The 9,355-nt window shown below is 53.9% G+C and overlaps 3 non-coding genes across 3 annotated transcripts; 1 reads left to right on the forward strand and 2 right to left on the reverse strand.

Moving 5' to 3' along the window:
- Positions 1-2,715: 2,715 nt before the first annotated feature.
- TRNAI-AAU lies at positions 2,716-2,789 on the reverse strand. Its single transcript has one exon. It is a non-coding gene; the product is annotated as a tRNA-Ile (tRNA).
- Positions 2,790-5,541: 2,752 nt separating this feature from the next.
- On the reverse strand, positions 5,542-5,615 carry TRNAI-AAU. Its single transcript has one exon. It is a non-coding gene; the product is annotated as a tRNA-Ile (tRNA).
- A 111-nt stretch (positions 5,616-5,726) lies between these two features.
- On the forward strand, positions 5,727-5,799 carry TRNAA-CGC. The gene has a single exon. It is a non-coding gene; the product is annotated as a tRNA-Ala (tRNA).
- Positions 5,800-9,355: the final 3,556 nt, after the last annotated feature.

The raw sequence follows: 9,355 nt of genomic DNA on the forward strand, positions 1-9,355 counted from the left end.
CCCGTTGATCAGTTTGCTCTGGTTCGGTTAAAGCTGATTCCCCACTCTGGTACTTCGAGTGCAAAAGGTGGAGGCCCACAAGGACGTAAAAAATTAAGTCTGGCCACTCCAGGCTTGTATTAAACTCCCAAGGTTACAGCTTCTCTTTGACCTTCGATGGGTAGATGCTGCCACCACCCAAGTGCAAAACCCCTTTGAGAACCCAGGAAGGTGCATTTGGGAATTTCTTCCTGTGGGGTCCTGTCAAGCCCTTTCATGCCCCCATTCACCCCCCCACCCCCGGGGAAGAGCTGAGAAAGAAAGAAAGAAATCAGCTGTTGCCACCAGCTAATTAAACAACGTGCACAAACCTCTTAAGACACACAAATCCAATTCTTTTCTTAAAAAAGGCAAATTTTATTAATAAAATAAAGAAGAAAGAAAATACATCTGGAATTTAGGCATTTGCTAGATTAAAAAAAAAATTACAAGGATTAAGCATCGAGAATAGCTTTCTTGAGGTCCAGCTTAAAGGTTACAAGCAAAGCAAAAGCACTTGGCCTTAGCCCACAGGAATCCACAAGCCATAAAGGAATAAAAAAAATAAACCCAATTGCATCTTCCTAGACATTTTCTGATTTACTTACATATCTGAGGTTTCAAATGAGTAGTTTCTAAGTATGATACTATTGAGTTTTCATACCTGACCCAAGCTCTTACAGTATAGCTGCTCTGTCTGCCTCTCCCCAGAGAGAACAACAGACAGAAAAAAGGGGAGTCTTGTTTCAATTTTAAAAAGTTCTAGCCTTTCCATTGGCACTTTTGGACAGGTGCCTACACTACGCTTGGACGCATCTGTGGTTATGATGAAAGGTTAGTCAAAGTTTGGGGCCCTTAGTACAGGATCACATGTAAGGGTGGCCTTAAATTGGTTAAAGGCTTTTTGATACTACTCAGAACACTGAACTGCATTTCACTGTTTTTTTCTTCTTAGGTCAGTCAGTGGGGTGTCAATTTGGCTGTAGTCCGGCACAAATTGTCTGTAATACCCAGCCAAGTCCAAGAAGGATTAGTCTTTCTTCTTTGACTTAAAGACAAGCCAATTTTGGATAGCATTTACTTTAGCCTGTAGGGGGTTGATAGTTACTTGACTCACCAGATGTCCAAGTTACTTTACCTTTTTAAGGTCGATTTGAAATTTTTTGGCCCCATCTCAGGCTGTATTCTGCTTAAGGCCACAGAGCCCTTGCCTTTTTTGGCCCGGTGCCTGAGAGTCAGGCCAGCTGTGGGGAAGAAGCTCAAGCGGCAGAGCGCTCGCATTGCACGCGAGAGGTAGTGGGGGGCGATGCCTGCATTCTCCAAGCCTGTCGACTAAGAGCTCCTGATGAGCGTGGTGGGTGGGAGAGCCGGCCATCTGACTTTTGGCCTTGCTGCCCGTAGCGGTCAGGCCGAAAAATCAAAAGCCATCCTCCCCAGGCCCACAGCCACCCAGGGGCTACTCTGCGCCATCTTGCTTCCATGAGTGCCACACTCTGAGCAGCTGAACTAGGCAAGCCACGGGAAGCTTCTCAAGGTGTTCCCCTGGTGTGGGCTTGGATGCGGAAAGCACCTGGACGTTCATCAGCTGTTGCAAGAAGTGTGCAGAGTAGGAGTAGCGATGGGGCTGTAGCTTTCCACATCATCTCAATTTGGGCAGCTTTCCATTCCCCTTTTGTGTGTAATGTCCCTCCCGGGGGGTTCACTTGCGGAGCTGTAGAATTCTGGCAGGGTGGCCATTTAGAAGTCTTTTCCTTTCTTTTCTTTTTGAACTGGGAGCGTTAGGACCGTTTGGGTGTTTCAGTGTGTGTGTTTTCCCATTTGGAGGCATTTGAGAGGTTGGAAGGTGAGCCGAAAGAGGAGTCTTTTTCACAAGGAAGTTTCCTTTCTGCACAGGTAGGGCCCTTGGACGTAAAGCTCAGCTCCGTCAGTGCGTCTGCATGGGTTTCCTCCAGTGCCTCAAGAGCCTGTGCTCAACTCTCGGTATGGGCGTTTGGCTTCCGCGAGTGAGCGTGCCGTGCCTGCGTCTTCCCTGTGTCCCAGGGCCGGCTACCGTGAGGCGCGCATAATTTGGGAGGAAAGGGGTAGAAGAGAAAGCAAGTGAAGCTGACTTAGAGTGTTGGTGCCCCTGGTCGGAGTGGTCCTCCTGCTCCTTGGTGTCCGAGGTGTGGGCTGGAATGTGGGCTTGTGGGGTGTGGCTGTGGGAGGATGGGGTCCAGGGAAGTCCCAAAGGTCACCCTGCGCAGGCGGAGTGTGAAGCCTCTGGCCTAGGTTGGGATGGGGAGTATTAAGCCTTCTTCAGTGGCTTGGGCTGGGGAGCGGGATCCGGTCTGGGGTACATTTGGGTGGAGCTGGCGGCCGGCAAGAATTCGGGCCATCAGGTCAACCCCCTGCGGACAATGGGGGCGAGCCGACAGGCCTGCGATTTTGGCTTCGCCGGCGGGCAGCTGAAGCCTCGTCTCCTAGGAGCCTGGAAGGCAGCCAGCCAGGCTCAGCCTTCTCCTCCCCGGGCCCAAGTCCCTTTCAGGCAGCAGGTGGAGCAAGGAGGCCAGGAGGTGTCCGGAGCCTCCTCCTGCCCAGGGCCGGTCCCTTCCCCCACCAGGGCTCTTGCCTGCTCCCAGCCCACCTGGTTTTGGCCTCTGCCAGCCCTAGCAGTCAGCCAAAAGAACAGAAGCCACCCTGTCCATCCTGCACACGGAGTGGCCAGCATGGGGCTTGAACCCATGACCTTGGCGTTATTAGCACCATGCTCTAACCAGCTGAGCTAGCTGGCCTACAGGAAGCCTTTGCTTGCCTGACCCTTTTGGAAGGAGTCACCGGCTGGTGCGGGGACGACGTGGCCTCCGTTATCGAATGGATGGATCAAGCCCCTTGCTGCCAAGGCGGGGGAATTAGCTCAAGTGGTAGAGCGCTCGCTTCGCATGTGAGAGGCAGAGGGATCAATGCCTGCATTCTCCAGCGGCAAGGGAGCGATGGGCTCTTCTTTTAGAAGCCATGGACAGTCAGCCGGCTGAGCTCCTCCAGTGGCCTCCATCCCTCTCCCTGCTTGGCCTCCCAAAAAGCCAGCCCTTGCGGAGCACAAAGCTCTTCCTCCCCGGCCCTTCTCCCCCTTGCGCTGACTGGGAGGCTGGAGACAGCTTGGGGAAGTTAGCTCAAATGGAAGAGCATGGGAAAAGTAGTCACATCCATACACACATTCTCCAGCCTGCTCTGCTCTGCTCTGCTCTAGTGGGGGACCTGGGCCTTTCTTGCTGAGCTCTCACTGGAGCACGATCCCTTTCCTCCTCCCTCCCTGCTAGTCTACGCCAAGCTCATTGGCCGGGAGAGAGAGCCACTCAAATACAGAATGACTCACATGGCAGGGGTCCATGAAGAGAATGAGGAGATGGGCAGGGTGGCATGTGATACCAGCTCAGCTGAGACCGTGAGACCACGCAGCCTCCTGATCTCAGGCAGCATGGCAGCCGTGGAGCAGAGCAGAGCAGAGCACAGCACGCAGACAGCTTGGAGAGAGCCAAAGCGGGGAAGGGCTGCGTTGGTCTGGAAGAGTGAGTCGGTGGGTGTCTATCCTGGCGGAGGCAGGGTCGTTTTGCTGTATGCTGGGCCAGGGGCCGGGGAGCCTGCTAGAGTTGCTGAGCTGGGCCTGCTCCTGGCTTTGCTTGGGTTAGAGGAAAGTGGTGAAGATAAGAACGGCCCTCCTGGGTGAGACCATTGGTCCATCTAGGCCAGGATGACGTCTTCTGACAGCAGCCCATGCCAGGTGCTTCAGAAGCAATGGCCAGAGCAGGCAATCATCAAGTGATCTATCCCTGCGTTCGTTGTCTTCTGAAGTTTGGTGCTTGTTTCAGGGGCTAACTCTCACCCCAGACACACTCCAGGGAGGGAGCGTTGGTGTTTGTGCCAAGGCGCGTGGCTGGGACTCGGACCCCCCTTCCCCAGCTCTGAGTAGCCCCTCCGCCCCCATCCCGCCATCTCAGGCTGTGTTCTGCTTAAGGCCACAGAGCCCTTGCCTTTTTTGGCCCGGTGCCTGAGAGTCAGGCCAGCTGTGGGGAAGAAGCTCAAGCGGCAGAGCGCTCGCATTGCACGCGAGAGGTAGTGGGGGGCGATGCCCGCATTCTCCAAGCCTGTCGACTAAGGGCTCCTGATGAGCGTGGTGGGTGGGAGAGCCGGCCATCTGACTTTTGGCCTTGCTGCCCGTAGCGGTCAGGCCGAAAAATCAAAAGCCATCCTCCCCAGGCCCACAGCCACCCAGGGGCTCCTCTGCACCATCTTGCCTCCATGAGTGCCACGCTCTGACCAGCTGAACTAGACAAGCCACGGGAAGCGTCTCAAGGTGTTCCCCTGGTGTGGGCTTGGATGCGAAAAGCACCTGGACGTTCATCAGCTGTTGCAAGAAGTGTGCAGAGTAGGAGTAGCGATGGGGCTGTAGCTTTCCACATCATCTCAATTTGGGCAGCTTTCCATTCCCCTTTTGTGTGTAATGTCCCTCCCAGGGGTTTCACTTGCGGAGCTGTAGAATTCTGGCAGGGTGGCCATTTAGAAGTCTTTTCCTTTCTTTTCTTTTTGGACTGGGAGCGTTAGGACCGTTTGGGTGTTTCAGTGTGTGTGTTTTCCCATTTGGAGGCGTGTGAAAGGTTGGAAGGTGAGCCGAAAGAGGAGTCTTTTTCAGAAGAAAGCTGGCTTTCTGCACAGGTAGGGCCCTTGGACGTAAAGCTTAGCTCCGTCAGTGCGTCTGCATGGGTTTCCTCCAGTGCCTCAAGAGCCTGTGCTCAGCTCTCGGTATGGGCGTTTGGCTTGCGCTAGTCAGAGTGCCGTGCCTGCGTCTTCCCTGTGTCCCAGGGCCGGCTACCGTGAGGCGCGCATAATTTGGGAGGAAAGGGATAGAAGAGAAAGCAAGTGAAGCTGACTTAGAGTGGTGGTGCCCCGGGTCGGAGTGGTCCTCCTGCTCCTTGGTGTCTGAGGTGTGGGCTGGAGTGTGGGCTTGGGGGGTGTGGCTGTGGGCGGTGGGAGGATGGGGTCGAGGGAAGTCCCAAAGGTCACCCTGCGCAGGCGGAGTGTGAAGCCTCTGGCCTAGGTTGGAGTGCCGAGTATTAAGCCTTCCTCTGTGGCTTGGGCTGAGGAGCGGGATCCGGTCTCGGGTACATTTGGGTGGAGCTGGCGGCCGGCAAGAATTCGGGCCATCAGGTCAACCCCCTGCGGAGAATGGGGGCGAGCCGGCAGGCCTGCGATTTTGGCTTCGCGGGCGGACAGCTGAAGCCTCGTCTCCTAGGAGCCTGGAAGGCAGCCGGCCAGGCTCATCCTTCTCCTCCCCGGGCCCAAGTCCCTTTCAGGCAGCAGGTGGAGCGAGGAGGCCAGGGAGCGGAAGAAAGGAGGTGTCCAGAGCCTCCTCCTGCCCAGCGCCTCGCAGGCCGGTCCCTTGGCCCACCAGGGCTCTCGCCTGCTCCCAGCCCACCTGGTTTTGGCCTCTGCCAGCCCTAGCAGTCAGCCAAAAGAGCAGAAGTCACCCTCTCCATCCCGCACCTGGAGTGGCCAGCATGGGGCTTGAACCCATGACCTTGGCGTTATTAGCACCACGCTCTAACCAGCTGAGCTAGCCGGCCTACAGGAAGCCCTTGCTTGCCTGGCCCTTTTGGAAGGAGTCACCGGCTGGCGCAGGGACGATGTGGCCTCCGTTATCGAACGGATGGATCAAGCCCCTTGCTGCTAAGGCAGGGGAATTAGCTCAAGTGGTAGAGCGCTCGCTTCGCATGCGAGAGGCAGCGGGATCAATGCCCGCATTCTCCAGCGACGGGGCCTTCTTTTAGAGGCCATGGACAGCTCAGCCGGCTGATCTCCTCCAGTGGCCTCCATCCCTGTCCCTGCTTGGCCTCCCAAAAGCCCAGCCCTTGCGGAGCACAAAGCTCTTCCTCCCCGGCCCTTCTCCCTCTTGCGCTGACTGGAAGGCTGAAGACTGCTTGGGGAAGTTAGCTCAAATGGAAGAGCATGGGAAAAGTAGTCAGATCCATACACACCTTCTCCAGCCTGCTCTGCTCTGCTCTGCTCTGCTCTGCTCTCCTCTAGTGGGGGACCTGGGCCTTTCTTGCTGAGCTCTCACTGGAGCACGATCCCTTTCCTCCTCCCTCCCTGCTAGTCTACGCCAAGCTCATTGGCCGGGAGGGAGAGCCACTCAAATACAGAATGACTCACAGCGCAGGAGTCCACGAAGGGAATGAGGAGATGGGCGGGGTGGCACGTGATACCAGCTCAGCTGAGACCGTGAGACCACGCAGCCTCCTGATCTCAATCAGCATGGCAGCCGTGGAGCAGAGCAGAGCAGAGAACGCAGACAGCTTGGAGAGAGCCAAAGCGGGGAAGGGCTGCCCTGGTCTGGAAGAGTGAGTCGGTGGGTGTCTCTCCTGGCGGAGGCAGGGTCGTTTTGCTGTATGCTGGGCCAGGGGCCGGGGAGCCTGCTAGAGTTGCTGAGCTGGGCCTGCTCCTGGCTTTGCTTGGGTTAGAGGAAAGTAGTGAAGATAATAACGGCCCTCCTGGGTGACACCGTTGGTCCATCTAGGCCAGGATGACGTCTTCTGACAGCAGCCCATGCCAAGTGCTTCAGAGGCAATGGCCAGAGCAGGCAATCATCAAGTGATCTATCCCTGCGTTGGTCGTCTTTTGCAGTTTGGTGCTTGTATCAGGGACTAACTCTCACCCCAGGCACTCTCCAGGGAGGGAGCGTTGGTGTTTGTGCCCAGGCGTGTGGCTGGGTCTCGGATCCCCTTCCCAGGCTCTGGGTAGGCCCCCTGCTCCTCCAGTGGCCTTATGTGCTGGAAGATATCTTCAAGGTGTTCCAGGTGTTCTACCTATGAATATGAATATGGCCACATCGTCCAGGTAGCCGACTAGAAATTCCACAGATTCAGCCAGCAGGTTACCTACCAGTCTCTGGAAGGTGGCAGGTGCATTTCACAGTCCAAAATGGAGCACATTAAATTCATACAGCACTACATGAGGAATGAAGGATGTCCTTTCCTTGGCTGTGTCACCTAGCAGCACTTGCCAGTACACCTTAGTTAAGTCTAAGGTGGAGATGAATTGAGCACTTCCCAGTTTTTCCAATAGCTTATTTGTGCATGAGATTGGATAGGTCTTTGGGCGAGTTACAGCATTTAGCTTATGGTAGTCCATGCAAAAGGGGATTTCCCCATTGGTTTGGGAACCAGAACCACTGGAGAGGCCCAAGCACTCTCAGAAGGGTGGATTACACCCATCTGTAACATGTCCTTGTTCTCACTTTTAATTGTGTTTTTGCCTTGAGGAGCAATTTGGTAAGGTTGGGCTCTAAATGGCTAAGCATCCCCTGTGTTAATGGAGTAATACACCCATTCTGTCCGTTTTGGGGTGGCTGAAAACATTAGCGTGAACCTGGTGCGCAGCTCCTGGATTTGCTGTCTCTGCTTACGCCCGAAGGTCATGGTAAGGCTTATCTCATCTATGCCACCATTGCTTTCCCCTTCATAGTAGACTCCTTCAGGCCACTCAGCGTCATCTCTCTCCTGGCCTGTAAACTGGAGAACCTTGTTTTCTTGGGAATAAAAGGGCTTTAGAGAATTAACATGTTATACTTTAAGTTTTAGGGTAGGGTCTAGGAACGCTATGAGTAATTAACAGCTTCCAGGTGCTCTTGAACCATAAATGGCCCCTCCCATGATGCTTCCTTCTTATTGGCCTGGGCACTTTCAGAACCATGACTTGGTCACCTATTCTGAAGGAACGCTCTCTGGCATGTTTATCATACCAGGCCTTTTGCTCTTGTTGAGCATCGTGTAGGTTTTCTTGAGCAAAGGCTAGAGAGTCCTTGAGGATTTTTTGCAGGTTGGTTACAAAGTCCAAAATGTTAGTTCCCAGAGATGTAATCCCCTCCCATTGCTGCTTCACCAGTTGTAGTGGCCCCTTAACTTTGTGGCCATAAATGAGTTTAAAGGGTGAAAACCCCAAAATGGGATGTGGTACAGCCCTGCAGGCAAAGAGCAACTGCTGCAACACTAGGTACCAATTATTGGAGTGCTCATTTACGAATTTGCTTATCATGGCCCCCAAAGTTCCATTAAACTTCTCAACTAGGCCATTTGTTTGATGGTGGTAAGGGGTGGCAACCAAGTCATTCACCCCATGAGCTTCCCAAAGACGTTTCATGGTCCCTGCCAGGAAGGTAGTTCCCGAATCTGTAAAGATGTCGGAGGTCCAACCTACCCTGGCAAAAATGTCTGCCAATGTCTGGCTCATGCTTTTAGCACTGGTGTTTAGAGCTACTGCTTCCGGCCATCGTGTGGCAAAATCCATGAAGATCAGTATGTACAGCTTTGCTCTGGGTATTTTCTTAGGGAAAGGACCCAGAATATCCATAGCTACATGCTGAAATGGAACCTCAGTGATGCGGAGTGGCTGGAGAGTGGTCTTGACCTGGTCTTGGGGCTTTCCCACCTTCTGGCACACCTCACAAGACCAGACATAGGTAGAAACATCTTTGCCCATTCCCTCCCAGTAGAATGACTTTCCCAAATTGTCTTTGGCTCTATTCACCCCAGCACGGCCACTAGGGTGATCGTGGGCTAAGCTCAAGAGCTTTTTCCTATACGTAGTTGGAACTACCAACTGTCTCTGAGGATGCCAATTCTCCTTGTGCTCACCAGAAAGGGTTTCCTTGTATAAGCGTCCTCCTTCTACTATCAACCTGGACCTATTAGAAGAGCTGAGAAGTGGTGAGTTGCTCTGTACTGCCATCCAAGCTCCCTTGAGGCTTTCATCAGCTTCCAACTGTGCCTGGAACTGTTTCCTCTTGCTGGAAACATTAGTTCTTCTCTGGGTTGTGGACTTGGGCTGGGTCCCACTGGAAGAGATGCAGGTGATGGGATTGTCTCTGTCGATTGTGAACTGATTTCTGCTGGTGCACTAGGTTGTATTTCAGGCTCCAGCTGAGCTTATTGTGCCTGTTTACCTGCTGCTGCAGGTACAGGTTCTGTGGCATGCTGTTGTGCTGGCTCTCCTGACTCTGGTGGGGTTACAAGCACGGGCTCTGGTGTTGACTGCTCTGCCAGTTCTGATCCTTGAGCTGGTTCTGGCTGGGTCCCAGGAATTGAATCTACAACTGCTGCCATAGACTGTGGTCTGGGATTTGGTTCCACCACCTCTGGCTGGGTCCCCAGGCCTGCAGTATCAGAGGACACAGACTGGCTCCTTGTAGGAGGCTCAGGAATGGAGTTAGGTGTGGAGGCCTGTTTAGCCTGGCTGCGGGTGACCATCCCCACCTTTTTTGTTAGCCTCCCATGGTTCGCCAAGTCTTCTCTCAGCAGCATGGGAATGG

This window comes from Gopherus evgoodei, chromosome 1, assembly GCF_007399415.2.
Source record: "Gopherus evgoodei ecotype Sinaloan lineage chromosome 1, rGopEvg1_v1.p, whole genome shotgun sequence".
Classification (NCBI taxonomy): Eukaryota; Metazoa; Chordata; order Testudines; family Testudinidae; genus Gopherus; species Gopherus evgoodei.